The 26820-nt window shown below is 36.6% G+C and overlaps 1 protein-coding gene across 1 annotated transcript in view; it reads right to left on the minus strand.

Moving 5' to 3' along the window:
- LOC150095490 (uncharacterized) overlaps window positions 1-26820 on the minus strand; it is a 157246-nt gene that overhangs the window by 66307 nt on the left and 64119 nt on the right. The gene's annotated exons all lie outside the window — the stretch shown is intronic.

The following is a 26820-nucleotide window of genomic DNA, read 5'->3' on the forward strand; positions in this document are numbered from 1 at the left end:
AAATTGGAGAGAGGAAGATGCATGTAGCAATAGGGGAATGGAATTTCTAGAATTCTTGAGGGACAAATGTCTTAGGCAACATGTAACAGAGGGAACAAGAGGTTCAAGAGTTTTGGATTTGGTTATAGCATCAGAAGAGTTGATAATAACTGAGTTGACATCTCTCCCACCAGTTGGAGAGAGTGACCATATGGTTTTGACTTGGAAAATGAATAGACACGCAGGAGTATCAAAGAGACGGGAACTTATGTGGAATTATAATGCAGGTGATTATAAGTCTTAGACGTCAACTTTGGGAAGTTTCATGGAGGGAGGAATTGGAAGGCCGGGATATCATTAGTGCGTGGGAAATTGTGAAAGAATATTTGTTAGCAGCAATGTGGTAAGTTGTATACCACGAGTGAAGAAGAGAACACAATTTGGAGTAAAGTGGATGACAAACAATATTAAACAGGAATTGCATGCAAAAAAGAGGCTATGGAAGAGATATAAGGAGACAGGTGAAGAGAAGATGCATGAAGAATATAAGACACAGGCCAGAAGAGTGACTAGTGTGGTAAGGAAAGCAAAACTGGAATATGAGAGGAGATTGGCTCTAAGATCCAAAGAAAATCCCAGGGAATTTTTTAGTTATGTGGCCAGTAGGAGGAGAAATGACTGTGGAAGAATGATATTGTGGGATAAAAATGGGAATAGAGTGACTGATGCAGAGGACATAGTGGAATTGTTCAATGAACACTTTATTGGAGTATTTCATCCTAGAGGAGTCAGTTTTAATGCTAGAGGGATAGGGCTGGTTCGAGGTTTAGAAGTACAGGAGGAGAGTGTGTTTCAGATACTGAGTACTCTAGATGTCAGTAAAGCTGTCGGACTGGATGGTATTTCATGCAGAGTTTTGAGAGAATGTGCTAGGGAACTGACAGTGCCTTTAACCTGCTTTTCAATGAAAGTCTGGCTTTGGCAAAGGTGCCCAGGGAATGGAAGGAAGGTAAGATAGTGTCATTGCATAATGGTGGTAACAGACTGAAAGTATCTAATTATAGGCCAGTCTGTGTGTCATCAGTAGTTGTTAAGATCTTGGAGAAAGTAGTGAGGGACCATATACAGCATTGGGCAGACGAGGGTAATGTTATCTGTGAGAGTCGACATGGATTTGTGAAAGGGTGCTCTTGTTTTAGCAATATGCTAGCCTTTTATAATAAAGTTACAAGAACATAGATGAGGGAAAGGCATATACTGCAATTTTCTTAGACTTAGCGAAGGCATTTGACAGGGTGCCACATGATAAGCTGATATTTAAGTTGCAGCACATGGGTCTGGATGTCAGATTGGTCAACTGGATTCAGGATTGGCTGTCTGATAGGTATCAGAGAGTTGTGTATGGTGGAGCAGTTTCAAGGAGGCAGAGGGTTACAAGTGGGGTCCCACAGGGCTCAGTACTAGGACCTATATTGTTTAACCTTTATATCAATGACATTGCCAGTGGATTGCAAGCGGATATTCAGTTGCGTGCAGATGATGCGAAGCTGGGAAGGATTATTAGTAATAGTGCAGATGTGGTAGCCCTGCAAGAGGATTTAAATAAGCTAGATAGATGGGCAAATGAATGGGGCTGTCAGTTTAATGCAGCAAAATGTAATGTCTTGAGGTTTGGGAAACATCGATGGGATGCTGCATACTCTATGGGAGGAGTTATACTTGAGAAAGTAGGGGAGACAAGAGATCTGGGGTTGATGATTGATAGAAACCTGAAGTTTAGGGGACATATTGCAAAGGTGGTAAAGGTAAATTGCTGCAATTATGAGAAGGACACTGACCTGCAGAGATAAGAGGGTTATCATTCCGTTGTATAAGTCTCTGATCAGACCACACTTGGATTATTGTTCTCAGATTTGGTCCCAGGATTTAAAGGGGATAAATTAACTGTGGAAAGTTTACAAAGGCAGATAACAAAGATGGTTTCAGGACTGTACAAGGATAGTTATGAGGATCGGCTGAGGGAATGTGGACTGCAGAGTTTTGGTGGATAGAAGGAGAGGTGATATGATTGAGATTTTTAAACTGTTGAGAGGTGGTTACAGGGTTGACACTGGGGAGTTCTTTCGCTTGGTTGAACAGCAGGAAGGAGTGATGACAAGTGGCCATCCCTGGAAGTTACGAAAGGAAACTGTGAGCAAGAGGGTGAGGAGTGGTTTCTTTGCATGGAGGGTGGTTGAGCCGTGGAATGCACTACCTGATAGAGTGGTGAGGGTGAGAACAGTCAGTGAGTTTAAGGAGTGGTATGATAGACTTTGTATTTCTTAGGAGGGACCTCCCATGATGAGTCTTTTGACTCCATGGAGGCCTGAATAATAATAATAAAGAAAGTTTTCCTTTTTCCTGTTATAATTCTATTTTTATTAGAAAAATTAATTTGAAATACCCACATTTTTTTGTGTTGTAACTGGACCATTTTAATGGCAAAATTAGGTAAAAAACAAACAACAAATTTATATCTACTGTACCAGTCTGCATAGCGCAATTGGTTTAGAAAAGTTCTTTGGTTGGAAAGACCTGGGTTTGAATTTTTTCAGTATTTGAGTTATTCAGTCACATACTGAAGTGAAGGGTTTTTTCCTCCCAGAAATTCGGATTTTTCATCCCTCAAAACAGGCAAACCATCCTTAAGAACACACACACACACACAATATGCAGGTATTAGACACTTTTGGAAATAAGGATTAACTACCCTATTCAGTTGGATTTGGTTTCAAATACCTTCACAGTGAGGTGTGGGTCTATGCATAAGCATAAATCAGGATCTACTGTATACACAAAAAAAAATGGTTCAGCAGATCTAAGTTCAATATTAAGATAATAAATGATATCACTATACAAGAAAGATATCACAAAATGCATCTTTTTATAATTATATATATATAATTATATATAACATTTCTTACTTAACAAGGAGATTTCAAACTATGCTTTTATGAATAATACTGGATTTCAATATTATACAGATGGGGAATTGACAGGAGTTATCTACTGTCAATTGTCAGGGCAAAACACACTCAACTTCTCAGTCTACAGGAAACTAACTAATGTAGGACGTCAACTCTCATCACCACCCAGCACAAAAAAATAGGCATCATCCGTTCCTTACGCAATAGAGCCCACAAACGTTTCCATGAATATAGATAAAAGAAATCAAGAGCTACACTATTCTAATTCTGTCCTTCCAAAAAATGACCATAATAGAACATTAGTCAAAAAAATTCTATCTCGACCTCCAAAACAAACAGAAGAACAAATAATCCAAGAATATAAAGGAGTAGTGATTCTCCCATACATATAACCAATCACAGATAAAACAGCAAGACTGCTTTGCAAAAATCTAAAAGTTGCTTTCTACTCTTTCTAACAAAATCTCCAATCATTCGAAACCACCACATCTGCCACTTAAAAAATCAAGATCAACTGCAGTTGTGGGCTGCAACTACATAGAACAAATTGGCAGATCTGTGGAGATACGCCAATTGGAACACATCAAGGACATTGAGCATGAAAGAAAGCAAAAATCAGGGCTGACAGAACATACAACAGATACAAAACATTAAGTAGAATGACAACAAACTGAAATGTCCAACATTGATTACTACTTTTACTCAAAAGCATTCATAGAATCGGCTGAAATGATATGAAATATTCTCTACAGTGTAACAAGAAACAAGGGATGACATTACAATCTGATCTTTCTTAATCCATCACAACACACTTGTATCTGCCAGCAGGATGTTATAGCAACACACGAACCAGCAGCTAACATGACATCAAATGCATGCTTTCCATTGTTTAAACGTTTTCAAATATTCTTCACCAGCAATGTTAACCATTATTACTTTCCTTCTGGAGTTCCAGGCATGAAATAGAACACAAATCTGCACAAAAACATTCTGAAACAAGGCTCACAACATCGGTTTCCATGATAGGACCACAATATGCAATCCCAACATTACCCAAACAAGTCATCTTCAGTAGTGCAAAGAGCATATACAGTGGGATGTGGAAGCTTGGAAAGCTGTGTTATGGAGCAATGAATTGCATTGCACTCTCTACCAAGCAGATGGATGGGTGTGGTGGATGCCTGGTGAACACCTTACCAGAGTGCATAACCCCAACTATGAAATTTGAAGGTGTGATGGTTCTTGTGATAGAAAGGATGCTTATTTCTTTTAGCATCCTTTCAAACTAATTACTCTAGACATCTAGAATATCTCCTGTTTTCATGTCCCCTTTATCATCTCCAATTCCTTTTATAGTAATCTTTTCTCCATTTCTAAGCTTTTTAATAGTCTCCAGAATATTTTGCCACCTTCCTGATATTTATTTTCGAAGTTATTTCCAAAGTCTTCCCATGACTTTGGAAATTTTGTTTAGCTAGTTTTACATATTAATTCTCTTTCTTACATTTTTCTCTGCATTTTCTAAGAGCACAAGCCGACTTACTAGGAACTTTCTTCTTCACTGCCTCTTTGACTTCCCAAGACTTGCACAGACAACTCGCTTTGCTGGCTGAATGTATCATGTTTTCTTCAGAGTTTGCCAGTGAGTCTCCAAGGTTTTGTTCTTGTTTTTAAACTGTTTAATTTTTTCTTAAATAATGTTTGTGTTTAATGTTAGACATGAACTGAGTTTACAGTTCATGTCTAAAAGATCAACTTTGATTTGTTTTAAATCAAAGTTGATCTTTTACAAAGTTGATACTTTCTTACATGCACTTCTTTTTGATAAAAACTTCAGTTTTATCCTACTCAAAACTAAACGGTGTTCACTTCCAATTTCGTGTCCTGAAACCAGTGAGAAAACATCACTAATTAACAACCACATATTCAATGACACTTATTTCCTGAATCTTCTCTTCATGTGATTTTGTGCACATTTTTATGATAGAACCTGGTGTCAGCAATAACTAGCCGATGTCCTGAATAGACGTACAGCAGGTAATTACCATTATTATTAGCTTGGCTTTTTTTTTCTCCAAATTTTTTCAAAACATTTCTATGCCTAATATTTGTCCACATCACTTAATTTGATATTGCCTGCCATTCAAGGAGATTATCCTTGAATGCTACAGCTGCTCCTTTGTGCTGATTATTATTATTATAGGCTACTCCAAGGAGTCCTTAGACTCATCGAGGGAGGCCCTAAAACACAGGGCCGTCACCAGATTAGATCGTGCCCTGAGGCAAGCAATTCAATATCGTCCCTGATGGATTATAAGACAAAAATATAAGAAAATTTCCAATTACTATTTTGTTTTTATTACAAGAGAAACATTAATGAAAAATGATTACATGATATTAATTAAATTTTTGTTCTATGGGGATATCGCACAATAAAACTGTTTATAAGCTCTTCTAAATTTAAATCATAAGCTATGTCCACCTCTATTGATACAGTTGCTAGACCAACAATCTTTCTTGGGTCATTGCTGTTCGCAAATAATTTTTAATCAGTTTAAGCTTGGAAAAACTTCTTTCTGCACTTTCTATGCTACCAGAAATTATTAGTAGCGGCAGTGCCTATCGCAATATGGCTGAACGAGCACCCTTATTAAGCCGCGCTGTGAGGCAGGCTGCCTCTATGCTACACCCTGTTGATGGTACTGCCTAAACATAATGTCAAGAACTATCCAACATTTGCATAGTATCTATCATACTTTGTGAGTGTTGTGGGTACCACTGTGACTCATTCACAGTGGCACCTACAACAGACTCTGGCAACCTATTCCACTCATTCACCTCTCCAAGCAAAAAACCTAATTCTAACATCCTTGCTAACTACACACTTACTCAGTTTCCAAGGATGGTCCCTAGTTCTCTCACCATCAGACCTGTTCTGAAAAATTTCCTCTGAATTAATATAAAACCCTTCAGTAATTTGTATTTCTATCATATCATTCCTTTCTGCCTGTCAACCACTTTCTGTAACCCACAAATCTTCAACCTGTTCTCATAAGATTTATTCCATTGACCTGCTACCATCTTGGTCACTCGCCTCTGGATCCTCTCCACTTCCTCCTGATTACCAAGAAACTCTGCCACCCAGATCTGCATGCAGTAGTCTAGATCTGGTCTTATAAGGCTCGATAAAGAGGAACAATCTGCTTCTCTCTACTCATCAAAGTATTCTTCAGTAACCAAGTAATCTGCTTTAGTCATTGTTGCTATGTGTCCCATAAACTAACTCCCTATCCACTAACATTCCCAAGTCTCTGGCTTCATCAATTTCCAGGAGTATAATTCCACCAATGTGGCATACAGCTGGTAATATTTTCATTCCAAAATGCATAACCTTACACTTTGCCACAGTAAACTGACATCCATTCTCCTTTGCCCAGTCTGCCAATCTGTCCAAATCATCCTGCAAAATTTTGACATCTGTATTAACTATTGCTCTACCCAACTTTTCATCATCGGCAAATAACTGAACAGTTCCTCTCAGATCCCTTCCTATATCGTTAATGTAGAAATTAAATAGTAGCAGTCCTAGAGCAGAGCCCTGCAGCACGCTACTAGTCACAGGCCTTCTTTTGGACTTTACTCCTGAAAAAACTACTCTGATATCTCTCCATCAACAACCTATCTATCTCACCTATCCTATATCAATCCCCATGTGCTGCAGTTTACTGATTAGAATTCCATGTGGTATCCTGTCAAAGGCCTTTGCAAAGTCCAGAAGTATCACTGTACACCAATTACCTTTATCCAACTCAGCTGTCATTGTATTATAAAATGTAAGCAAGTTAATGAGACATGACATACCCTCCACAAAACCAGGCTCCCCCCATATAGTATCCTATTTCCATCTACCCATTCCCATATTTTGCTCTTGACAACTTCTCCAATACCCTGACAACAACTCATGATATGCTAACTGGTCGGTAATTTGCTACATCAATTTGGAGCCTCCTTTATGCAATGGAACTATTTCCCCCCTTCTTTCCACCTCCTCAGAACTAATCCACAGTTGAGACAGATTAAACAATATGGTCAAGGGCACTTATTGCCTGCATATATCATCTTGTATTTGTTGCTTAAAAAGAGCTCACCTCTTTTTTTTTTTGTCTTTTTTCATAACACCTAATATATTGATCTGATATTTATTCAATTCTTCTGCTAGTTCCATTTTTCTTCCATTGATGCTTCTTATGTTGATTGTGTCAATCTTGAATGCTGTGATGATGATGAATTGGGATATGGTCCAAGATTTGTTCCAGTAGCTGACTTTTCACTATTCACCTTATTTCCCCGATGAAAACAATGGGGGGGGGGGCCTTGTTGAACTGCGTGATTCCTCAGCTGGCATGTAATTCTGCCATGTTGTACCATCAGTATGCATTATGGTTTAAGCCAATAAGAATACAATTTAGTTGGCTAAATACCAAATTGCCAGCCTATCCTCATTTGTTCAGTATCCAGGTAAATACCTCACAGGGTGCACCACGAGAAGGTGAGGATTGGAAACTGGGTTACAAGCCTTGTTCTTTACATTCCTTAACAGGCTACATGAAGATTTCCTCCCAGCTATGACCCTTAAGCACCCCTCCCCTACTTAAAAAACATCTGGCTAAATTACTGAAAGCTTTGACAGATTCTATTAATTCATATATTATGAATTCTGAACACTTTGCAATTATGATTAATGACATACATCTGCAAAGGGATGAAATCCTGGTTAGTTTGATGTCACTTTCCTCTTTACAAATGTGCTCACCACCACAGAAGTATTAACTGTTTGACAAAGTAAGTTATCTACAAAAGTTTTGACACTCTACTCAGTTCATTGCATAAATTCTGGTCACTTCCTATTTAGAAACACTATATACAAACAGAATTATCACTTGTTCAAACCTCTGTTGCCTGTACTGGCAAATATATATTATTATTGTTACGTGACACCTCCAGGGAGGACACCTACTCTACAACTGTCTCTGCTACTCAATCTACCAACTACAACAAACTGGCCACCACCACCACTCCAACTAGTACTTTAACAGATAATCACAAACATCCATGCCCACAGTGGGATTTGAACCCACAACCTTTTGGTTGGAGAGCAGATGCACTAATCACTAGGCCAAACAGGCAGGCAGCCTTCACAATTTGGGGAAAAAACAGAAATCAAATGAGCTTTGTATGGAAGAACATGTTAAAGATATCACCTATAGTAGAATTAGGGCATGGGCTATATTCAGTCATTGTCTTAGTTCTGACCTGACAATGAACCCCCCCCCCCCCAAACACACACTCAGTAAACTGAAATCATATATGGATACTATGATAAGGTTGAAAGATAAAGTTTGGAACCAACGGAAATTGTTCTCAACCCCAACTGCTATTGAGGTATGGCATTCAAGACCACGATCAGGTTCACAACAATGCAGTTAGTTCAAGAATTCCTTCAAGTGTTGGCAATCAGCGGCGAATTCTCCATGCTTGCTGCACAAGCTCATTAACTGAGAAAGAAGTAATATTTATTTGTTAATAAATGCATGCATTTATAAGCATTCCATTTAGGCTTTTATTTTTGTAGACAGAAGACGTTTTAAGCTTGTGCGGCAATAATTGGGCTTTATGTTGTGTATCGAAGGCCGACACTAGTCAAGCTACCTTTGCTTGCTCAGTTGTGGGAGCATCTAGGTCCTCGCTTCAGCACTGTGATTCCATGTGCACGCGTAGCCATTTCTGTTCCCTCCACGTCATCTCACCCTGTTGCTTAAACACGGGCCATACGCAGTCAAAGTAGCTATAGCCAGTGAGCTTCAGCCAACCTTTACAAGTGTGCATGTTGCTTGGGAAAATTAAGTTACAACCAACTTTTTATGACGATGTTATTGACCAGTTCATAAAGAAGAACTGTAGGGTAGAATTTGTATTCAAATAGCTAAATTGCAAAAGATAGAATATCATTTGTAAAATAAATGTTGTATTTGTACGATTAAATGTATATAAATTTCTAAATACAGGTAACAAACCCTCGTATAACGCGGTCTAAAATTGTAGTAACCCTTAATCTTTTCATGTTTTTGACAGCGGGACTTAGAAATCAAATTTTATCTTCGTTAAATTTGTGTCTGCCTGTATCCCGCATGTAATTATAAGCAGCAAATTTATATTAGGGGAAATACCCTTTAGAACGCATGTACCTCAATTGTTTACCGTATAAAACGTTTATTGCTGAAAATTGTCCTCGTTTCTGCCAGAAAAGTGCATTAAAAATCATAAGTGTGTTCATCTCAAGCTGAGCACTTTATTTTCTGGTGAGTTACATACAATATGTAATGCTTGCTTTTTTGTGTAAAAAATTATTTTTTTATAGTAATGGTCACAAACTGCAACGAAAGGGAAAAACCAACATTGAAAACAAAATTAATTTCTCTCGAAGAAAAATATTCAAAATCTTGGATCGGTTGAAAAATGGAGAAAAACCAGGAGATTTTGCAGGGACTTTGAATTTAAATGAATCAACAATTCGAACAATCAAACAAAATGAACATAAAATTCGACAAAGTGTTTATTGCTTGGTCAACGATAAGTGCAAAGCCGTCGCTCGTACACGCAATATTCTAATGGAAAAATGGAGAAATCTCTAATGATTTCGATAGAAGATTGCACCTCAAAAGAAAATTCCTATGGATGGAAAACTTATTAAACAAAAAACTCTCAAAGTTTATAAACATTTATAGTGCAGACCAGGTGTTCAATGCGGATGAATCCGAGTTATATTGGAAAAAAGTGCAAAAACGAACATATATTTCGAAAAATGAAAGATCAGCTCCTGGTTTCAAAGTTTCCAAAGATAGAATTACTCTACTGTTTTGTAGTAATGCATCAGGTGATTATATGGCAAAACCAGCGTTTATTAACTAATCCTGAAATCCTCGTGCTGTGAAAGATTAAAATATGCACTATTTTATTTTGCCTAAAACATTTATGCATTATGTGCGATGAAATTTAAGTACAATTTGTAATTTTTATACTATGTATTTGTTTCATAGTTTATATGTTTTCTTAACTTACATGAATTATCTTAATTAAATAAAAATATTTTTTGTTGGATATGTCATTGTTGTTTATATAATTAAAAATAAAAACGATTTCGGAACATAACCCTACTTTTATTCTGCATGGTACGTTTACATAAATATACTGCATAATCAGTGTTTTCAGGTTCCCAGGTTGGGAGGCCAAAAATAAGGAGTCTGAAACCTGTAGAATGTACCATCAGCTTTAACAGTAAGCACATGATCATCAATGGGAAAAAAGTACCAATGAGCTGCCATCAAATGAGCTAAGTGAAGAGCTTCAACTGAAAAACAAAGATTACAGGTCTATGAACATCCCAAAAAGCTCGCTCTTGACTATCTAGGACTTTCCTTTCAAGTTTGTCACGTTTCTTATCTACCTTTGCTTGAGCTTCAGCCTGCATGAAAATAAATTCCCAGTTGCGAGAAAACATCTTCTGGAGCCTGGACAGGTTCTCTCAGGACCAGCATTCGCCCCTGTTGGCAATCCGTTTTTAATTTAATATTTCGGCAGTTGTTTAGAAGTAATGTTTGTACGATGTATACATCTGATTTTTTTTCACTTCAATGAAAACTTCATCTTCACTATTTCGTCTTCTAGCAAAACGAAACTACTAGTGCCTTTTCGGTAATAAAGAGGCTTTTTTTATTATTTTCATCTCTCGGGCTTTATAGTCAGACAAGTTTTTAAAGTTAAAAAAAAAATATATATTTAAACTTTTTTTCTCTAAAAAACGCGTTTGTTTTCACACTGAGCGGATCAGCTCCATGGTACCATTAATAAGAATCCTTTTCATTAGTCAACCCCCCCCCCCCCCCAAAAAAAAGAGCAAAAGACGCGAATCAGTAAAAAATTGTATGCCGAGACATTGACAAATAAAGAATGCACTATTTTACATGCCGTAACGAGGGCATGGCGAAAGAGACGCCCGCCATGGGTGCAACTAGGTTTGGGGCGCATAACGTATAAAAAATAAAAATAAATAAATAGATATAAAAGTCCGCTATTTTATATGTATTTTTAAATTTCGGCAATACGCCGCTTTAGACACACAAATTCTGCAACACACTGCAACTCGTTTTGATGGGGTTAATAATAAGTATTTAACATATCGCATTTAGTAAAATTTAACTTGTTATATTTAAATTTTTCAAAATTTGGGTTGGGGGGGGCGCAAGTTAGACACTTGCCACAGGCGCTTCATACCATCGTTACTGTACTGCTATTTTATTATTATTACGTTACCGCAGTGGTTCCCAACCTGTGCTCCGCGATCGCTCCAGGAAAATAAATAAAAAATTGAATGAAATTAAAGAATAAGAAACAAAAAGTAGAATCAATCACTTCACAGTGAATTTTCATTGCGATAACATTGATTTCTTAGCGATTCTTCCGCGAGTTTTCTGTGCGTTTGACCTCTTTGTGAGTGTTTAGTTGTTGCTTTATTTTGTATTCTGGATTATGAAAGATAAAGTCAGTTATTCTCACATTCCTGTGTGATTTTCTTTTAGGCAAGGATCGCTGGCTTCAAACAGGTACTTTGAAGAAAAAAGATGTCACATTTGAAAAGGAGGACAAACCAGCAGCTCACTCCATTACTTCGCCAGATGAGCCAACGACAAAAAAAGATAACCAAGCAATGCACTCCAGCGTTTGTTTGTCAGAAAAGCTTTCCGCAAAAGAAACCATTTCTGAATCTGCGGCGCCACCTTAATCATTGTTTGCAAAACGCGACAGAAGTGGGGGAAAGACCTCCCAATAAAAAACGAAAATACGAAGAAAGTTATTTGAATATGGGAATGGTCGGCCTCTCTGTGTGATTTGCGGAAATGTGTTGACCAACAGTTCCATGTTTCCTGCTAAACTGCAGCGTCATTTCGAGGGAAACCATCCCGAGTTGAAAAATAAACCGTCTGGTTTTTTCAAGAGGAAGTGCAACGAAATTTTGGCTTCACAGAAAACTATGACAACACTTGATAAAACCAATAATGAAAAAGTATAGGAAGCTTCCTACCTAATAAGTTACCGTGTAGCTCGAGCTGGTGAAGTTCATACCATTGCAGAGACTCTTATTAAACCTTGTACAATCGATATTGTCAAGTGTTTGCTTGATAAAAAAAGCTGTTAAGTTAGTCTCCAACATTCCTTTATCAAAATACAGGAGCCGCTTAAATGCAGACCCAGACATTCGCCTGCAATTATCATCAATTGAACCTAAAATAAGAAAACTGTGCAAAAAAAAAATGCAACCACAGGTGTCTCATTAAACGTTTATACGTTATTTTAAGTTATGTCTTAATTTAGGCCTAGTGTTGCACTACAGTGCACTCTAGTTAGTAAAATTAAATAGGAATTGTCTTCTATAATGAATAATAAAATTTTCGAATAACAAGTAATGAACGAATATGTATTTGAATTGAATTGGATGTAATGATTAAATTGGAGGAACTGAGTTTAATGTATGGACCTAAGGGGCTCTGCCGTTGAAATTGTTTCTAAAAAGCGAGTCAAAAAAGGTCGGGAACCGCTACGTTACTGTATTCCTCTTGGACGAAAACAGCACGGACATTTCAAGAAGATTATACCTAATGTTCAGACTCGAAACGCACACACTAATAAAACTAAGCGAAGGTCAACTTCTTTTACTTTTCGACTAAATAAATAAATCATTGAGGTTATACAATCCATAATTTGTTTTTCTTCTTTTTGATAGGTACGAGCAACATAATTGTATGTTGATATACATAATTTCTATGCAAATTCAATAAAACAGCCATTATTGTTTTACGTGAATAGATTTATTGTTTGCAATATGCTAGGGTAAAAATACGCAAAATCAGGAATGTTAGATTCAGCGAAATATATTCTTCACAAATATTTCATACATTCGAATTCAAAATCGAAGTCTGTTTAAGTTTCTGAAGAGAGTACATTAAAAAAAAAGAAAAAAAAAGAAAGAAACTTTCTTATGGAAAATTTTAGCGTATTTTTTCCTTTTTTACGGACATTACATATTTCTACTGTTTATGTTTTAGCAATTCTTTTAAATTAGTAAGTGAATCCCGTTAACCTTACACACCAACATGCTGCAGTCGGTTCGCACATTCAAGTAACAACAAAAATACTTAATACTACATTTTAGAATTAACAACGCATTTCTTTCTTCTATAACTGAGCTAAATGTTTACTCACTAATAGTGTTAACTATCCAACTACACAGCTGCAACATGTATGATACAATACTATCGGGAAATTGGACTTTTTCTTTTATCTTTCCTTTTCGATTCGATTGCACATGAACTATATAACGATGATCTGTAAATCCAGAAACACTTCAATAGCACTGTATCTGACAAATGTTGCAAGTGAATTGTATCTATATTCATAGATATATGCAAAATAAAAATAAAGGGGCGAAATTATCTGCAAACCTGTGATAAAATGATAACTGAATCATATTATATACATAAATAAAAGGCGCATAATCAGATTAACTATTTAGCAATCACTTACATGATATTAACATTCGCTCCTCCCCTCTCCCCACCCTTGGCGGTCATAATTAGGATTAGTTTCTATCAGTTGTTGATAATATTAAATTAGTTACCTGTTTATGTAAATTCGGAATATTTGCATTACAATTTATTTAAAAGTCGAAATTTAGATGTAAAAAAAAAACTGACTACTTTTTATCTTTCATGCTGACTAAATAACTCGATATACGAGGGACGTCCAGAAAGTAAGTTCCGTTTTTAAATATTTTCACTGCAGCGCTGCGTGCTGAGTTTGTTGATTCGTTAGCAAGGCGTTAGTGCCATTTTCGGACATTCTCGCAATGCGTACGCTTCTTGGTATACGTGTTTATAATGTCTAAGGAAATCGAATCGCCGCTGTCAAATTAGATCAGTTATCCGTTTCTTGCATGCGAGGAACGTTAAAGCAGCTGAAATTCATCGGCAAATTATTGAGGTTTATGGAGAGCACGCAATGAGTGATTCAATGGTACGAAGATGGGTAAGACTTTTTAATGAAGGAAGGACAGGTGTGCACGATGATGAACGGAGCGGGCGACCATCTTTAGTGACTGACGTTCGGTTGAAGAGAAGATTCGACAGAACAGGGGATTCACTATGACGTCACTCGCTGCAATTTCCAGAAGTTTCACGTTCATGTCTTCATGAAATTGTGTCGGAGAAAACTGAATTCCATCATCCTCCATATAGTCCTGACCTCGCGCCAAGCGACTTTCACCTGTTCAAACATGGTCGGCATCCACTAAGGAAAGATTTTTAAGATGACGAGATCAAAGAAGCAGTCAATACGTGCTTTGCGTCACAGGCAGCAACCTTCTACGACGAAGGTATACAACTCTTGGTGTCCCATTATGATAAGTGCTTGAACAATGGCGGAAATCATGTAGAAAAGTAGTGAAAGATGTCTACTTTAATTTCCAATAGTTTTTTCTTTTGGTAAGTATATTTCTGTTTCTCTGACAGCCCATCGGAACTTACTTTCTGGATGTCCCTCGTATATATACATACATAATGTTGAATGAAGTATACAAGAGTGTTTGAATAATAGTTAATTCAGTTTCATTCAAGCACTAAACCTTCATCGTGCAAGCGAAAATTTCCATTTCAACCAACATTTCTTTTTCATAAAGAATATTAAATAAAACGTTAGTCCAATGTATTATTTAGAAATAAGTTAACATTCACAATGTGCGTGTGGAAAAACGGCTTCTACAAAAACAGATTTTTTTTTTTTTTTAAATTTAAAAATAACTTCATGTGCAAGGATTAAACAGGCTTTGGTTCTCAGCAGTTATGCAGAATTTACATGCCATGCTCATTGATTGTTGAGATGTTATATAAGAATAACACTTGCTATAAGACTTTTTACAATAACAGTTATTATAACATGATGCTACAACTTACACGAAAATAACAGATATTTTCAGACTATAAGACAATATTACATATTTACATGGAAGTAACATATGCCCATTATTCACACTGAATTTATTTATTTATTTTTTTGAGGTGGGGGGAGCAATAATGTCATTTCTATGTTGGAAAATGGATTGTGATGCAGTCGTCCTGCTCAGTCAGGAGTTGATTCCGTGGATTCCAGTCTTGGTGGAAAAGGTCTAGGATAGGGGTGGGCAACCTTTATAAGTGCGAACCGTACCAACCAAAATTTTGGGGAACATATTATTATTTGGTGTCTTAAATATTGGGAAAACCTTTTCAAATAATCAAAAATCACACTAGAGCGGTAAAATCAAAGAATATTATAAGGGTGATTATTCTAAGTCATGTAAGACTGAATGAATGTAAAAATCAGTGACGGAATTTTTACTTAAAATTCCTTCTACCCTGTCGATAGCGTGGATATTTTTTTATTTGCCTTTAAGTGTAATTCTAGCTGCTAGGTATCCAGAGAGTTCATCGAAAAGGCAATTCATCTAATGAACAATTCATAGAACGACAATTCGTAGCAAATGCAATTCATCGAAAAAACAGTTCACCGAAAATTTAAAATTTTCGAAAATGTTATGAGAAAATTGATCCATTTAGAACAAAACCTGAATCGTGAATAAGGAGATTACAATGCTACTTTCATAGGGAAAAATTATAGAACAATATGGTTCTTAATAGTCTTTCTTGTCCGATAACTGTTTCATGTCTGTTCATGGGACTGATTTGCCTGTTTCCGGAAGAAAAGCCCAGCTGCATCTATATTATGCCTGCTAACTTACCTTTAGCAGAACAGGACTGAAAAATTATGCATAAATGGGATCCAACTACCAGGTCTTTCTAACTAAACGGCCTCGTTTTTACCGACTGAACTATACGGGCTTCATTATCATTATTATTGTTGCTAGTAGTAATATGCGACTTCAATACAGCATTTATTACGGGATGAATTTTACTCAGATTCGCTCTTTGAAACTTTTACAAGAAAATGTCTAACCGTTCCAGTTTTCAGTTCAGCTATATTCGAGGCGACAAAGAAATAACGTGTCCAAATTATGTACTGTATTACAAAAACGCTCTGACTTAAATGACTTAGTAGAAGTTGTTGGTACAAGAAGCTGTCTGCATGGTTCAGTTTTTGTTCTAAATGGATTAGAACAAAAACTGAACTTTACCATAACATTATCGAAAATTTAAAATTTTTGGTGAATAGTTTTTCGATGAATTGCATTTTCGACGAATTGTCTTTCGATGAATTGTTCATTCGACGTATTGCCTTTTCGATGAATTTTCCTGTAACCATTTATCCACGAAAACATCTGCAAGTTTAATTCATCCAGTTTTGTAGTGTCTGGAAACTTAATGAATTTTGCAGTCTCTTCTAATTCTCTGAGCTTAACAAATATTAGAGAGAACTGCTCAACAGTTGACACAATGACGTTTAAAAATAGCTTTTAAAGACATTGGCGGTCTGTTTTGTCATCCTTTTGGAGATCACTGATCTATTTCTTTAAGTTTGGAAAACATCTAAATCTCTCACTGTCTACAACCCTCTTAAACTCGTAGTTTCATTTCAAACATAACATCAAGAGTCTTACCAGAGCCCTGTAGTTTAAGGTTCACGTCATTTAAATGTTCGCAAAAACTTCAGTTTACAAACCCATATGATGTCATACATTTTTTTATTAGTCAAAAAGAGATTTCTCATCCAGGCATTCAACAAATCGACTAAGCCAACGAACATTGTTGTACATTATTAGTTCTTTGCACACCAAATCCACCTCATTCAATTCAATAGATTCTGAAATTGTCTTTTATTCAAAGCACGTGCAGAAATGTAATTAACAACATTGTTTACTGTTTGCTTCACTTCTTGACCTTTAGGCCAGCTAATAAAGTCTTCTCATGTATGATACAATGAAAACCTATCAGTGTACGACCAACATGCTTTGCAAACAGATTTACAAATCCTGCTTTGTGCAGGAAGCAGGTACCAATCATACTGGATGCACCATCTATTGTGACGGATACCACTTTTGAAATGTCAATTTACCGAATATATAATTCGTTCATAACTGCTTTACATATTTCAACCCCGGTGGTACATTCAGGTAGTGTTACAAGGTTAATCATCTCTTCACATACTTCGTCAACCCTAGAAAATCGAGCAAAGATTGCTAGCCTAGGTGACGATATAATGTCTCTGCTCTCATCAACACAAATCGAAAAGAACTTACATGAAGCCAAATCTTTTGTTAATTGTTCTGCTGTATTCCTTTCCAACTTAAGTATCCTATCCTTACCTATTTTTCTACTCATAGACAAATCTTTAATGCGCTGAGTAATTTTTATCTTTTCTGAAAGATTGTCAAAAAGGAAAAGGAGCACATTTTAGCCATGTTTCTTTAATAAACTAGCAGCAACTAAGTTGGAACTAGGTCTACCTGAAATAAATTTCATCCAAGTATCGGATTTATTATTATTATTATTATTCATTTTTTTTTTGTTTTTTTGCCTTGCGCAGTTCACGAGAAATTAATTCTATTTGCTCACTTTCTTATGAACAGTTCAAAATGTTTTATTACAGAAGAAGTTTAACAAACAACTGATTCGGAACATGAAATGCATAATGCTTTATTATTTTTCTTAATCACACTAATTTTTTAAGTCCGGTATTCTTTAAATTCTAATTCTCTAATTTGCTGGTAGTTTTGATATTCTGTACAATCTGTAAATGGAAGGAAGCAAATAAAACTATCTGGCATTCAGATATAAAAAAACAAAAGATCTTCCAAGAATACTCCAAAACTGTCTGTCCATGAGTCTCCTTTCCTATGTCACTCCTGCAAATCGGCGTCGTGGTCGTTTTTCCTCCCGTGAATCGAATCTAATACTTCTTTTGTCCATCGTTGATCTCGTCTTCGACCAATATGCCCAGCCCATTGCCAATTCAGATGTTTCACTCTTCCTTTCACTTTTCCAAAGTCAGAGATTTGGTTTGATTTCTTATCCACATATTCCTTTTGTGATACCAAGCATACCTCTTTTCCTACTAAATTGTGTTGTTCTTAATTTTTGAATGATGTGTACACACACACACATATATATATGGTGATTCATTGACTCGGCTGAAATACATATTGTGAAATGAGTTGAATGACTTAAATCGAGAGTTAGGTAAAAGGAGTTTAATAGTAAATCACGGCTAGTTTCGGCTTATAACAGCCTTCATCAGATGACATTATAAAAGAAAAAACACTAAACACTGAAAAAAAGTTACTTTTTTTAACCTTTTAAGTTATTGAAAAATTCCTTCTTAATCCTCTTAGTCATCACACAGAAGAAATAAATACATTTAAAGGCAATATATCTATTCCTTACATAAGTTCAGTTTCACAAAAATTAGCCAAGGTTCTAAAAAAAAAATACAATATCAGAACTTTGTTCACTCCACTTCCAAAAATCCGCTCCTTAATAAGCCACCCAAAACCATGTCGTCATCATTTTAAATTTCCTGGTGTGATTGTGATAATCCTTATTTTGGTCAGACAGACAAATCTATTGAATTACGCATGAGGGACATTGCTTACAAGAGACAGCGAGCCAGTGCCTTATCAAGCCATATCCTTTTCTAGGCTAATCCTAATGATGAAACCCCAAGTCATACAGTCCGCTGGGACAGACCTACTAACATCGTTCGTTGCCATGATGAATTGGAGAGAAAAATCGTAGAATCTAGGGAAATTATCCTCAACCCTGAACATCTAATTAATAACTTGAGCTACAATCTCCCAGATAGTAATTCAGATGTGATCAATGCAACAAACGAAAGAACAGCTTTAAATACAACCACAACGTTTTCCTACTAATTATGTATAGAAACTCTCTATGTTGTTCAGTTTTTTTAACCTTCAGTGTTTAGTGTTTTTTCTTTTATAATGTCACCTGATAAAGGCTGTTATAAGCCCGAAACTAGTCGTGTTTTACTATTAAACCCCCCTGTTATCTAACTCATGTGTAGCTCAGTGGATTTGGCGTTTGCACACCACAGCGCTTGACTGCATGAAGACTTCAGACTTCTTGGTTTCGAATCTAGTCGGCGACTAGAAGAAATTGTTCTAAGCCTTTTTTTTCGACCGGTTCCCGAGTTAGTCGATCTCTGGCACGGGCAAGCAAGTTTTTTCTCCCAGAAAGTTGGGTTTTTCGTCCCGTAAACTCAAGAAAATCGACCGTAGAACCCACATTATTTCAGACATTAAATATGAGTGTTAGGGACCACGAGATGGCGGCACTTGTTGAGCCGTCTCTCTCTTCACTGCGTACCACTTAATTAGTGATAGCCTTGGGCCAGCTATCTCTGATTGGGTACCAGTGCAGATTGAACTGCCCACTCAGTCTCCAAAAGTTAGATAGGGCTTAAAACGGTCTCGCCTACTCCCTATATACGGGAATAAAAAGGCGTTAGCTGATTTTTTTTTAATTTTTATCTGACTCTCGGTTTAAATCATTCAACTTATTTCACTACACACACACACACACAGCATAAATATATATGAATAGAAAAAAGAGGAAGAAAAAAAGGAAGTCGAGAAGAGAATAAAGCGAAAGGCAAAAGGAGAAAAGTAAATTACAACTGAATGACCAAAGTTGTACAACCACAAAGTACATATCAAAAATAATTGCTTTCTTCATACAGCTTCCAAGTGTAATGAAAATCGAATCATGGGGGTATAAAAATGTGGACGTATGAACACTAACAAAAAATAAAATTTGGACTCAGGAAATCTCAAACCTACCTACGAAGTTTAAGCAAATAACAAAAATTAGTACAATTATAAGCCTACCTACACACATGCCAATAAAAGAGAAGGGTACGCATGCCATCTAATCACGTGTAGATCACACTTCATCCATCTTCAAGGCCCAACTTTCCTAATTGGGTTGTGGGTCAGCAGCTGCAAGAGGGACTTTCAATGGTCGCGATCCCCCGCCACCAACCTCAGATGTTCTGCTAGGACTCCCACCCTCTGGCTTGGCATAGAGGGCCTGCTGGGAGAGTCTCTCTTGCGACATTCTGACCAGATGCCCGTACCATCGTAACTGTGATCTCTCGACCGGAGAAGCAGCGGCTGAGTACTGAGGGTTTCCCGAATTGCAGAGTTCGGGAGAAGAATTTCAGAGAGAACAGGAATGAAAAAAAAAAGGTCAATAGACAACAGCTGGAATAGGTTAGGAACTTCACATTTCTAGGGAGCAACATGATGCACAATTCAAATTGTAAGAGAAAGAAATAAGATCCCAGATAACAAAAGCTAAAGTAATATACCTTGTCCATTGCCTATAGGCAATGGACAAGGTATATGGAAAGGTAAATCAGTGAGACAGACTGTTCGAAACATGCATATGCATATTCACACATGCTCTCTATGGTTGTGAGTCACAGGTAATGATCAAAGACTCAGACAAATAGTGGCTTTTTGAAAGAACATGTTATAGAAATATTCTTCAAATTGGATGAGTACAAATGAAGAACTGTATTGCAAAGTAAACTGCAAGGAAAATCTAATGCAGAAAATAATTCAAAAGAAACTAATGCTTTTTGAACATACCTGCAGAATGGATAACAGTGGAAAGAGCAAAACCTTGATGCTTGGTATAATAGACAGTATAAATATTAGAGGGCACCTAAAGCAAGAGTGAGTGGATGATGTGAAAAAGTGGCATGGAAAGAATTTGCAGGATTTGAGTCAACTGGGCAATGATGATGATTTGAAGGATAATACAATACAAAATACGTGAATGCTGATAGGAATAGCTAACAGACTGGTGTGGATAGAATGGTCAGAGCTATCAAAAATAGTATCGAGAAGGAAACCAGAGGATGCTCAGCCAATTTCACTTAATCTCACCATGCTGACTTAAAATACACTTAAGGAAACATATCGGTATTTCAATAAATGCAAATGAAGCTGTGGAGAAAATGAAGTTGTAGACCATTATGTATACAGATGTTCTGCAGTATTATTTATTTAAACGAACGCAAACTTGAATTTTCTCTTAGTAATTACCAGTTTCTTTTCTCAGTGCAGAATACATTGTAATAGACTTAATTACACTTTTACTTTACACAGTTGTGCACTGTTAATATATCGTATTTACGTATAGCGTTAATTTTTAACGAAGTGAATTTACTTGATTGTAAGTTAGCCTATTCAGAATAAGAGTTTAATGATTTGGTATTTCTGAAGAGGACTACATTATCCTAGAAATTTCAAAATGTTCATGTATTGCAATTTCTTACGTTAGTTTTATATCACAGAATAAGTTTTGAAATACTTCGATCCGTTTCATTTTCACAGACGTTTGCTAAGAGGTCGCCCAGCTCTACTACGGAAATGACAGATTTTTGGCTATAACAGCAAAACGTAACCGATGCAAGACGGCAAACAAGTCGCCTCCATTCAAGCACAGGTATGCAGATATCTCGACAAAGTGTGGCAAGGAGTCAGCAACAAGTATAGCTATAAGCACGAAGGCCTGTAATCTTTATCCACAGATCATCATAAAGTACGTTTTTGGTGATATCTATAAAAATTGGACAAGACACAAATGAACTAGTATACTCTTTACAAATGAGAGTCATTTAATCTTTCTTCTGATTAAATGTCTGATTCTAAACAATACAGAAAGTGGTATCATTTACCATCGCGAGAATCTTCTTGAAAGGGATAAATATGGAGATGCGAGGATCATGGTTTAGGAAGGCTTAATGGATGTACCAAGTCACAAGTGCTGGGATAAAGAACTATGACTGGTTAATTGATTCTATGATGCTGTAGGCGAAGAATTTATTTTTATGGATGACACTGTCACACCACATTATAAACGAGCAATGGAGATACTTTTTGAGACAGAGGATATTAATCGAATCAAGTGACACCACGCTCTACAGATCTCAACCCCTATAGAACACGTTTGGGACGCAACAGGGAGATGTACTGCTGCTCTAAATACTTCCCTCCAGAAAACAAAGTTTTGGGCCAGTTTGTCTCTAGAACTCATTGGTGCTAAGCATGGTCGTTGTGAGAGCTGCATGGCAATTCGGAGTGAACATATTCCTTACTGAAATGTCTCTCCGCACACAGTTTTCTCTAAGCACTGAACATCAATTCCTTAACTACGTCCTTAGGAAATTTGTAACTTTTTGCCAAAAACATATTACAATTTGTACGAAATTTCAAATACATTTTTATGTAATATAATTTATTAGTATGCTGGCAATAAATTTATGTCCACATTTGGCTGTACTCATGAAACATTTTTCATATACTGGTAAAAATGTCGTTCGTTCTTAGTTTTTGGACATCAGTGAGTGTATATATCAGGAGCGTATATTCTGGGTGTACATCTAAGGAATAGCAATATCACCGCTATTATATATTTGCATTTATTCTAATTAAATACTCCTAAATTTGTTTCCTGGCTTTGCGTGATTCCTAAAATATACTAATATAACAAAATACTAATGCTTCGTGAAGATGACACTTTTGCATGAATAAACATTGCATCACATCAGAGCAGGGGCGAATGCTGGTCTTGAAATTCACGCTTGCTATTGTTATCATTCAGGGAGTGAGAGGTGTGATTGAAGTCTGATTAGTGGAATAATGAATTACTGACCATTTAAAACTATATATTTAGAAATTTATGTATACATTTAATCATACAAATACAACATTTATTTTACAAATGATATTCTATCTTTTTCAATTTAGCTACTTGAATACAAATTCTACCCTACGGTTCTTCTTTATGAACTGGTCAATAACATCGTCATAAAAAGTTAGTTGTAACTTAATTTTCACAAGCAACATGCACACTTGTAAAGGCTGGCTGAAGCTCACTGGCTATAGCTACTTTGACTGCGTATGGCCTGTGTTTAAGACGACGTGAAGGGAGCGGAAATGGCTATGCGCGCGCATGAAATCACAGTGCTGCAGCGAGGACCTGGAAGCTCCTACAACCGAGCAAGCCAAAGTAGCTTTGACTAGACGAGCAAGCATCGGCCTTCGATACACAACGCAAAGCTCAATTATTGCCGCACAAGCTTAAGACGTCTTCTGTCTACAAAAATAAAAGCCTAAATGGAATGCTTATAAATGCATGCATTTATTAACAAATAAATATTACTTCTTTCTCAATTAATGAGCTCGCGCAGCAAGCATGGAGAATTCGCCATGCATCAGAGGGTGAAATTCTTATCATACAAGTGGTTTAAACAACCCAGAAAGCAAGGCAGTGCGTGCGTTTCCACAATAGCACCCAAAAGTCAATGGCTGTGATTGATTGTGTAAATCAATCCCATTGAAATTTGTCATATGTCAAGAGTTGCTGTTTTTGATTTTTGAGTTTCATCTGTTATTAGTGCGTGAAGTGCGAACTGACGTGTTTAGGAAACTGATATAGACAAGTTTTTAATATGTGATTTTCTATAAATAATTTATAACTTTTTTTTGCTCATATTTACAATGGAAAAGAGTGTTGAAGATCTACTGAATGTCCTGTTTTCTGCCACAGCTTTCCCGGATTGCATTATTATAGTCGAAGGAGGTTGGAAATCGTGTATAAATAAGGAAGTAAAACGAGTTATTTCTGCTTTTATTTGTTTCAACCCGAAAAACTAATAATTTCCGAAGTGATCAAGTATACTTTTTCCGATTCTGTGGTTATTAATCAAAATTCAGATTATCCATGTCTCACTTTAGTATTTTAGTATCTAATCTCACCATGTAAACCCTGTGTTTCTCACATAAACGACGCACTTGAAGCATAGCTATTGTTCATTTGACCTTTATGCTTTTCATAATTAAAATTATATTAATTGATAAATTAAAGTATTCAAAGTTATCCTACAATTAATCGTATTAGACTAATTAAGATGAGGCTGATGTGCTATGCAACCACCTTACTGCCAATTATGGATAAAATACGCATCCTCATACGCTTCGTATCCATCATATATTTCAATGTAATATCAATGGTATTACCATTTTAATATGCACTTCGCATCCATGATAACTTGGGCGTATATATACGTCTTGGCCGGTAGCGTGGTTAAAACTTTCATACATAAATAAAAATAAAATCAAACAGTCAAATTGACATGAATTTTGTAGCATGGGTTGCATAAACCAAGCGACGGTATATCCAACCTAAATTGGTGCTTAAACATACGGTTAATAAAAGTATTTGGGCACCTAGTTGTGTTAAAAATTCCAATTCTTAAAAAAGTTTTAATTACATTTCTAGTAAAGAGTGGGACCACTTTTGGCCTGAATGACAGCGACTACCATCGGGGCATCCTTTCAACCAATTTCTGATACATCGCAACAGGGATATTATTCCATCGCCACACAAAGCTATTCAACATTGCTGATTATAGCTGCTGTGGTCTGGAGCAAATTCGGCATTCCAATTCGTTCCAATTGCAAACGAGGCTCTGATGACCGGGTATCGGCGGTATAACCGAAACATCTACACGAGAGGAAATGCTTGTGTATAAAATGCATGTCTGGATGCTGACGTTCCTACCACCACAATAGGAACTTTGTGGGTTACCAACCTGTAAGTCTCCGAAAATTTAAACTGTTTTCAAGTCGGTTAAATGCAGAAATTGGACAGACTCCTTGGTATCGACTAAAGCGCTTGGAAAATTAGAACACGAATTGGCCAATTGAATGTTAAAATACTATCGAAGAGGAAAACTAGCACAACTAAGAAAGGAGATGCAAAAATATAAAATTTAATTGTTGGGGATTAGCGAAGTAAGATGGAATGGTACTGGTAGAATAAATCTTCCCAGTGGTAATGCGTTTCTTTATCAAGGATGCATAATATAACTGATATACATCAATATGGAGTTGGAATCCTCAAAAGATTAAGTCAAGCAATGATTGGGTGGAAACCAATTTCAGAATAATAACAGTAAATTAAAACTAAATTTGGAAGACTAAGAGTTCAGTACTATGCCCCAAACCAGAATACATCCTTTAAAGAAAGAAAAGTTTTAGTCTGCTTGATAAGACCTTAATGATGACACATGGTAATAAGAGCATACTTATTATGGGTGACTTCAACGCTAAAGTTGGTACAAATAATGAGGGGCTGGAGAATGTAATGGGCAAGCATGGTTTGGGAGAGAGAATGCAAATGGTGAACTATTGGTGGCAAATATACCTTAGTAATAGGTGACACGATCTTCCAGCATAAGAAAATATGTAAAATAACCTGGGTGTCACCAAATGGCAAAGCATAGAATCAAATAGATCATACTGCCATCAGCCAAAAGTGCAGGAAAATGTTATTAGATGTTCGAAATAATAGCCTTACTGAAAAAGGCTGAGATCATCACCTAATAATAGGATCTATGCAGTTATATTCGGAAAAAAATCATCAGGAGAAAACATTTAATAGACGGAAATTTGATATTGTTTTAAAAAAAATAGAAATTGCCTTTTATTCCCGTATAGAGTATGGGAGGCCGTTTTAGACCTAACTTTTGGAGACTGAGTGGGCAGTTCAATCTCCACCAGTAGCCAATCGGAGATAGCTGGTCCAAAGCTATCACTAATTGAGCAGCACACAGTGAAGAGATGGTTAACTTGTGCCGCCATCTCGTGGTACCCAATCATAACACAATATTTTTAATGTCTAAAAATAGTGTGAGTTCTATGGTCGATTTTGATATTGTTAAATTACAAAATGCTGAATTCTGCAATGAGTTTAAACTAAAGTTAAGGGGAAATATGGATATTAATTTTGAAGGAGGTGGAGTTAGTTAGCATATGATGATACAACGGCCGGGAGGCAATTTTTACAGGGACGTACAGTACCATCTCAATCCAAATTTTATCCGGGCTCGGGACTGGCATAGCTGACAAATCAGGCCTATGGCTGGGACTTAAGTATTCCTGACTGTAATCCGCGTGTGTTCACGAGACCGGTTTGCCTGCTTGTGGGATGAAAATCCGCATAAACTAGGGGGAAAACCCTGCTGTCCTGCCCAAGACCGGTTAACTTGGCTATAGCTGAGGAAGATACTTAAGCTCCTCCCGTCGACGGGAATCGAACCTAGGACACTCCATCCCCAGACATAGTTGCGAAGTGCATAGTCACTAGGCTAACCGCACGGACTGAAGGTGAGGATATAAGAATAGACAGATGACATAGTTGCTAAATGGAAAAAGGTAAAAAAAAGTCCTTAATGATACAGTAGAACATGTTTTAGGATATGCTGAAAGAAAGAAGAATGGTTATCGATGGAAACTTGGAGACTAGTGGATGAAAGCAAGAAATACTCCCCAAAAGGAAAACGAACTTAAAGACAAATATAAGTTTTAAATAAAAAAAAATGAGAAATGCTAAAAAACAGATAAACGGCAATGCTTTGAAGAACTGGCATCGAGGGCACAAGCTGCAGACAAGTATAACAGTAGAGATTTACTGCGTAAATCTCTACTGTTATACAGAAGCCATGCAAAAGAATGTCCCACTGAAGGATCTCAATGGAAAAATTCAAGTGTCAACAGAACACTTGGAAAGATGGAGATATTTTAGTCAAATCTTGAACAGTAGTGGTGAAAGAATACAAACTGAAAAAAAATGGAGTAATGAATTAAAAATTGATACCAGTCCACCATCTACATTGGAGATTTAAAAAAAAAAAAAAAAAAAAAAAAGGAAATGGGAAGTGGTAAGACATGATGGTATCA

Source organism: Typopeltis vanoorti, chromosome 20, assembly GCF_054136105.1.
Source record: "Typopeltis vanoorti isolate ZY-2024b chromosome 20, IOZ_Tvanoo_1.0, whole genome shotgun sequence".
NCBI classification, from domain to species: Eukaryota; Metazoa; Arthropoda; class Arachnida; order Uropygi; family Thelyphonidae; genus Typopeltis; species Typopeltis vanoorti.